Here is an 8,848-nt window from a genome sequence, read left to right as displayed (position 1 = left end):
GCCATTCTAAACCCTGGGTACCCAGAGTTAAAAGCGACCTGAACCCTGGCCTGGGTCTAAAAAGACGTTAATCCAAGGTTAAGTGCAGTGTGAAAAGCCTTGGAGTCACTCTGAATGAAAAGCTGCCGGCTGATACAAAATGCTGGTAGATCATCAAGTCAACAGGGACGAAATACTTGATTTATGTAGTTTTTTGTTAAATGAATGAAATAAAAACGTTATTTCTCTTATGCCAGTCAACATCAAACAAATATTGTACTTGTTGCCCTGGCTTTTACTGTCCATGGCTGATGCTTTTATTGTCCCCGTTAATCATATCCGCCTATTTATTATTTTTATAGCTCGTCTATAACACTTAAAACTCAGGGTCAGTCTAAAAGGAGACTGTTAAAAGTCTATCAGCGTTATTTACTCCAAACACAGCTGAGCACTGGCTCTCGTGGAAATCTTAAAACTTTATGACACTGACCTTGTAAAAGATAATCAAAGCAGGTTGGTCCGAAGTTGACTATGTCGTAAAACTGTTGTACGTATATAAATCCAAATGCACATTTAGCGCTCATGTCAAAAAGAAAACCTATTCTTTTGAATGTGTTTGATAGTGAATATATAAAATGCAAATTTCTGTAGAATTCTTAAAATCCCTTCCACTTTTGTATTTTACTCAAGCGGCAACATTCCTGGCTCTCTCTTGAATCCAACACGGAAGTGACTTAAACTGCAAATCGTTGAGAGTCAATCCCATATCTACCCGGAGCTGTTCTCATCCTCAATCTCGAATTTGTGTGTTTCTATGGCAACATTAACAATTCCGAAATGAATCTGCAGCAGTCAGGTGGTACAAGAGCTCTGTAAGTTGTTTACGTTCATTATTATTGTAATGTTATGTGCTTTGAGACATAATTTAAATGCCGTCTCGTGACGCTTTGCAGACTCTGCTGTGTGCGTTCATGTGTTTTGAAGGAGGCGTAGCTTTTGAGACGCTCTGAAGGGAAGAGGGTGGGATCTCGTGCTTTCAAAGCTAGCTTGCTATTGCTAGCCACTCCAAAATTACCTACCCTTATCTTTAATTGTATACTCATAATTTATGTTTCCTTCGTAGTTTATGCTTTTTCTGATTCTCTTTGTCAAATATAGATGATTAGCATATTGTAGATTTAGTCTTGATGTGCAGCTTGTATTACAGCCCATTCACATCAAGAACAATAAATATAATGATAACTATATTAGCATCCACACCAACGCACAATGATCTTGGGTTTATTAAAAACAGTTTTGTCGTCTGGTGGATTCTGACTGGCTGTCAATGTTTTTATTGTTCATCAGCTAAAAAAAGTTATTCCAATGATATTCTTTCTGTCGTTATCATTATAGTTGTGGTGTGGAATTTTTTCATAGAATCATTATGATTATTAAACCTTTATAGTTATCATTATAGCTAAAGTCCTTTGTGTGAACGGCCCTTTACTGTTATATCTATCATCTTAGTGAGGGGTCTCATCTGCTGAACACACAAGCTCCAAGGCGAAATCCTTACTGTGTCTCATTTATTTCATTATTTTCATGTGTCTCAACAGCATACAGGAGAAATAGACTCATTATATTTAATACAGCCACTGACTCCTACACCCTTAGATGCTCACTTGCCCCGGTCACAACTTCATTATGGCTCTTTTTTGCATTTTTATCTTTCTGCATGAATTCTTTATGAATGTTCTGCACTGGGAGGAAGTCTTTGAAAAGACTGTGAGCCAGCCGAGACTGGTTTTGGATGCGCTGGTTCAAACCAAGGATGCAAAGGCGATGGACAACTCCTTGTATTCTCATGGCCACTTCCGTGCATTTGCATTCTGCATACAAACAAATGCATGCCAGCATGGTACATATGTTAGTCTTGAGATACATAATGCAAATATACATGCACAGAATTTTTTTTTTTTTGCAAATTTACATGCACTGCTATGTAAATGTATTATAGTGCTGTAGTCATAGAAGTGGCTAACAGTGTTACAGTCACTATAACATGAGTTGCTTAATAGGCAAACAAGTATGGGCAACGCCATTTAGCATTAGCGACAGGTCTGGGTTCCCTCTACTGCATGCACGTATCCCAGCCCCAATGATTGACAATGGGCAAGAGAGTAAATCAATACAACCTCCCTCATGTCCTCATTACAGCACTGCTCTGTGTTACTCAAGGCGACAGGCTACTGAAATTTTAAATAGCCACGAACAAGGAGCAATGCAGGAGCGCTGCCAGATGGAGAGGATGTGTCGATGGTGAAGCCACCTACCCGAACACACACACACACACACACACACACTTTCTCACGCTCCATTCCACAGAAAGTGTGTGTGTGAGGTTGCTAGAGGGGAGCAGAAGGAGCATTCACGTTAACGGTAAGGGAAGCAGTTGAAGTGGTTTTCTGAAGTGAGGATTTAATGGGACTAATATACATTATTAATAGGGGAGATTACAGATGGAAATCTCCAACATTCTTACAAAAGTTGGGCATAAGCCAGGCCAAGACCCTGGAGTATGCTTGCTCTCCACTCACTCTTTTTCTCTTACAATTTAAGTATTTCCTTCTGCGTGACTGCATCTTCAGTTGGTAGCTTTTTTTAGTCACATTTACAAATTTCCCAGCCTTTCTTTCATTTTCTCTCCTTTCATTGACCATGTTTGCTTCCCACTCAAAAGGAAAATTATATTGCTCATAGGTTGCTCTTTTATTGCTCAGAATACTTCTCAGTTTTACATTTTCAAAAGTTTTTTTCCTTTAAAGGGATAGTTCACCCAAATATGAAAATTCTTGCATTATTTACATTATTGGTGTGAATTAGGATATTTCCTTTGAAGTATTGTAAACTTTATTTAAGCTGTCAAAATACAAAAAGACAAAATTATTGGACTGTGTTCAATTTTTAGGATGATACCAGACTTGACACCCTTTTGTAGAGTTATATAATATTGAATAACTCACATTTTAGGGCCCTTTCACACCTACCTTGTTTGGTCCGGATTTTCTGACTTTTCAGTTTGATCCGAATCAAAATTACAGGTGTGAAACCTCCTGACCAAACAGACGAAACTTGGTCGTACGAAAAGAGGTAGTCTCGGTCCGGATCAAACGGAACAAATGTTTGGTTCGTTTCTAGTGTGAAAGCATTTTCTGTATGGTTCGGACTTTCAGAACATTTACAGGAAGTTCCGGTGGTTCTCGCAGGATTGCTTGCAGCCTTCTCCTCCTTTCTTGCCGGCGGCGATAAAATGTTCGCACAACGAGGACATTCATTTGGTGACTTTGAACTAGTATAGTTGGTGCTGCAGGTAGTAATGCCGTAATAATAACAGTATAGTGGCAACGATATGCGTCTGTTCATTAATTCTTTTCAAAGTTACCCGCCGAATTGACAATACGCTGACGTCAGACACACGTCCGTTTACAAACCAATCAATGTCAAGATGCAGCCCATATAGATGATGATGACAGGACGCAAGTATGTCATGTAAAGTTCTTAAGTGCGCTCGCATAATTGCAATGTGAAACCAAACCAAAAATTACCGAATGTATAAAATGTATTAAAACATGAACTTTGGTTCGGACCTTGGTGTAAACTTTCAGGTGTGAAAATGACCGTAGTCACAATATTCCCAGTTACTTCAGATGTTTTTGCTTCACCATCAAAAATAGTTCTGAATAAAGCCGCAGTAGAAAACCACACAGTTGTGGTATTTAGTTCCTGAATGATTCATGTTGAATGAATGATTCAATTACTCACACTGGAAAATCTGAAAAGCATGCAGAATTCTTTATTAGCTCTTCATTTCATCTCATAGCTGTCCAAGATAAGCAACTTCGATATTAAAGAGATCTCATTTGCGATTTTTATTTCCTATGAGAAGCTTTCCTCTTTTCCCACTCTTTTTACCTCCCAGTTCTTCTCTTCGTCAGGTGCAGATGGATGTTATCATTTCATTTCCTGCCTGCTTTCCCTTGGGGGCAGCTCAAGGAGAATCCGCTGGAAAAGACCAGGAAAGAGCCAGGGCTCAATTATTCTCAGTAAACAGGGATGAGGAGGCTTGGTCCTCTTTCCCACTGTCATTTGTTGGAGAGGGATAACAAGTCAATGATAAAGATCAGGCCCGGTCCAACAAATAAGGCTGGGACCGAGCTCTGTGCTTAAGAGTCTTGCCAAGAGTGAAACGGACCAAAGTTATCAGTTCACTGTCATGGTGGATCTTTCTCTGGTTAGTGAGCTTGAGGTCTGGCTTAACTGTAGGCAAGATGAGTTCTGGCAGCATATGAAGAGCAAAAGCCTGGGGATGATCTTAAGCAGATGCTTGAGAATGCAGAATGGCAGCATGGGACGCATTGTCACGAATTTAGATGGACACATAGCCATTGGTTAGAGCCTTCTTTTGTTTATCATGGCATAATGTTCTCACTCTCTTAAGTTTTTCATGAATAATATACTTCAAGTAAATCAGCTGAGCAAAAATGCTGTTTAAATGGTTAAATAAAGCGTTTTCCTTTATATTGAAGGTGATGTGTATTTTTTCTGTGCTAAAATACTTTCTTCACTCCAAGCTTAATATGCAGTGACAACTTCAGGTAAACCATTTGTTGGTTGATTATCCTGGGAAGTGTAAACGCTGCAGCCGTACCAAACACTTTTAACCTTTGACCTTTAATGTCAATGTGAATCACAGTGACAGTCAAAATTTCAGGACTGGATTTTCTTCTGGTTTTCAAAGTATTCTATCTCTGAGTATAATAAATAAAAAGGTAATTTCGACTTTATCTTGCAACTACAAATTTTCTCATGTTGCCACTTTATATTTCCCATATTGGTTGTATTACTAGTTATTGTGACTTTATTTCTCATTATTGCAATTTTTTATCTATCTATCTATCTATCTATCTATCTATCTATCTATCTATCTATCTATCTATCTATCTATCTATCTATCTATCTATCTATCTATCTATCTATCTTCTATCATCGAAATTTCCATATATAAAAGTCAATATTAACTTCCATAGACATTCTTTAAAAAGTTTAACTTAAGTGGAATGCTATTGCTCTTTTACAAAAAAAAGAAAAAACTACCGCCATATTGGCAGGGTTACAGCACTTACGACAAATTGAGAGAAATGATGATTGTAAATTAGCCTGCGCCTTGGATATTTATGTTCAATAGAGAGTATTGTGTCATTTCTATATTGCATGAGTTGAGACGATTCAAATATTCGAATAGCACCTAAGAGCACTATTTGCATGACGCATAGATTTGATGTATTTTGCATTTCAAATGAATCCTTTCTTCTGTAGTGGCAGTGGTAGCGAGGCAGCTTACTAGGTTTTGTCTTTGCAGATGGATTGAACGTTATTCTCATTCACCCTGCACGGTAAACATCACTGCAGACTTGACATAGACATCACTACACGCTGCCCAGAAGGCATCGCTGGGGTACTGAGCAGAATGCAGAAAGTCACCGAGCGTGAAATACTAATCAATTTGGTATTCTGGCAGGGCTGGTAGGGTTTGGCTGTGGGAGCAGACTGCACACAGGCAACAGGTGTGAACTGACACCTGTTCTGTGTTTATGATGACAAGCCTCTGCAGGAGGGATGGGTGAAATACCTGTATTTTCACCTCAGCCTTCCGTTCCCTCGCTTTCTCACTTTTATCATTTCCCAGAAGGTGTGTGGATGAAAGAGAATGAGACGTGCCATGTTCCAAACAGCATTTTTGCGCACTTGAAAGAGAACCTCGGGAAGTGGACGCCCCACAAATTGCATCTCATTCCCAAATAGCCCTTCAAGGGTGCAACAACACTGTTAGAAATTCACCCTTAAAGTGCTCAAATTGCACATGCGCACATGACTGAATGATGAAAAAACAGGATGGATTTGCATACATCGGCCACCTGGCACGTCTCATTCCCTTTCATCCGCACACCTTCTGGGAAATGATAAAAGTTCCAAAAGAAAGTGAACAACTGAATCTTTTCACAAAGGGCCCTTCCACAATTCTGTTAAGAGTGCATGCGATCATCACTTCAAGGAAGTAATTGTATCATTTATGGTCATGTGATCCAGGCTGGCGAGTCCTTGCGATTCATTTCTAAGCTAGATGGGGGAATTGTTTGAATTAATGTATAAACAGAATAAGTTGTTTTGTTTTGAAGTTTAAATAAGTTTCATAGGTAATAAATGCATTTAATTATATATACGTTAGGGAAATTACTACCTGCAGGGTTCTAAGAAGAGAAAGAAAGTTTTAATGTTGAGAGCAGAGAGGGAATACACACATATAAAGCATATTTTAAAAAAGTTAATTAATATACAATGTCTATTTTATCTATATTTGTCTATTTGCAACAATTATATAAACAGCAGTTATAAGAAATTCCTGTTCTAAATGGGAGATGGACACCATGCTGCATTGTCATGAAAACAGGTGAAGGTAATGAGAAAATCACATTCAAAATCGCATACTGTATAGTCGGGACTACATTTGGCTTCGCAAACATTAAAAACATATGTTCTTTATAGTATGAATGTATGTAGTATGAATGAAATTTGGACGTTCTACTGTATATCTGCCACTTTGTCACTGTCATGAGACCTATTGCATCAGTTGCTTTGCTTCACTGCCATTCACAAATCCTCTCCCATGGCCTCTTGGGGATAGTAAAGTGTTCAAAGTTCACACTTCAGAATCTCGACAGAAGTAATAGGTCATCCGGGTACTTTTTGCCTACGGTTAAATGAATACAATGAATTCGGACAAACTACTAATTTCACATATTGTTTTTCGCCTACTATATAGTATGGAAGTATGCATAGGACGCAGCTGTTGTCTTTCATGTTGTCTCCCTTCGCCAAGAGCGTTCCAAATGGCCACATAATGACATACTAGTGCCCTGCTGCCTCCAAACCCCTACATCAAGGACTCTGCCTTTCGGAGTGAGTAGGGCATAGGGATGCTCGCTTACACAATTGGAATTTGCCCGTAGCCATTTCTAAACAAGCATTTGGTGAAAACGCCTTGATGCTATTCACACTGGGCTTTATGCAAACAGCAGCGCGGCGGCTCCAGTCGTGTTGTTGCGAGCGCAGCACTGGTCGTCTCACTGAGCAGAACTGCAGTGGGGTAATAGATGCAGGTGTCACGCAGACCGTTCTGGCACTTTCCTCCTGTGCTCGTTCTAGCTGGAGGAGACTCAGCTGAGGGGGGAGGAGGGGGAGGCTGAAAAATGGGGATAATTGTCCTCATGCTGCGTAGGTTCTGAATTGCGGCCATTGCTCTCCGCACAACGATATTCTTCTTTTTTTTCTATGCTTTTTTCCCTCTCTTTTTGTGTCACACAGCCAGTGGCAATCGGTGTTGACCTGTCAGTCTGCAGAACTCTCACAATGAGCGGTAATGTGAGTTAGGGGTAATGTGATTTGAGTCGTGTTGGCGTGTTGTGTAAGGATTGGGGGAGTTGGCAGCGTGGGTCAGTGGCCCTCTTACGGTCGACATTTGCACAGGACCCCTCTCTGCCCCTCTATAAGGAATGGGCCTTTATGCATAAAACTATGCATATTTTTTTATCTACTGTAAGGTTGTATTCACAAATGGCAGATGTTGTATTAACACAGTTTATAAATAGTAGATACTAGAAATTTTGTATGCCATTACTTGTGGCCATTAAAAACTTGCTCTCTGTATAATCTCATAGGAAGGTCTTTCAAAAGCATCAGGACATCCATTACCAATCTTTTATAGCTTATGTTGTAATGCATTTTCAATTAGTTATGAAAAGTATGATGTACAGCCAGCTTATGCAACAAAATAAACTCAAACAGGGTGATCAGGACCCAATGTGAAGCAGCTTTTGGTTTATTTTGTGATAGTGACCGACTGACTGAAAATGATTCTGCTTATTACATAGCTACTTACCAAATAAATAAATACATGGACATGAATGTTATTGGATTTGTTTTGATCAAACTTGTTGATTGTCTTAATGCTTCAGAAAAATACATTTGAGGAAAATAGTCAATTACAAAGCCTAACAACAAGACGAATGCTGGAACTATATTAACCTTTAATATTAACACTCTCGGGTCTTTATTGAACCAGGACATCATTCACTAATAATAATAATAATTATATATATACTAGGGCTGGGAATCGATAAAAAACAACAACTAATTAATCGCACAATTTGCTGTGATTAATCGCAATTAATCGCATTTCCCCCAAACTTGTAATCATCAATATTTAAATGTAGAATCACTAATTAAATTAAACAACACACACAAAAAAAGGGGGAAAAAAATGTAAAATGTCCACACAAATTGGACAGAAAATAGCCCTATATTAAAATATTAAACATCAATATATCAATACATTATTCTTCATTCAGTTCTATGCAACATCCTCAGATTTAACAGATTTATTTTTTTACTAATTATCAAAATAAAGTATAGTCATACAAAGCTATTATTACCAGAGCATATGATCAGAGCAGGTCATTTTACCATTGTTGCCCAGCATGGCTATACCAGCTCAGCAAACAGAAGTCTACTACTGAGAAATTTCACGTTATTTGAGCGGACTTTGCTTTTCCAGTGCGTGATCGGTACATGATTCGAGCATTTGGGCCGTTAACGACAGAGCAGAACGTGCCGCGCAAACACGGAGAGCGGAACATTGAGCAGAGAGCGCAGCGCGCCGACACACACACACGGAACAAAGAGAACGGCACACACACGGAGCGGAAAAGACACACTCGTGAAGTTACTAAACAAGCTGCGCGAGAATGAAACCTGATCGCCGAACACGGAG

Source organism: Leuciscus leuciscus, assembly GCF_965113295.1.
Source record: "Leuciscus leuciscus genome assembly, chromosome: 13".
NCBI lineage: Eukaryota > Metazoa > Chordata > Actinopteri > Cypriniformes > Leuciscidae > Leuciscus > Leuciscus leuciscus.
This window is presented reverse-complemented; position numbering follows the sequence as displayed.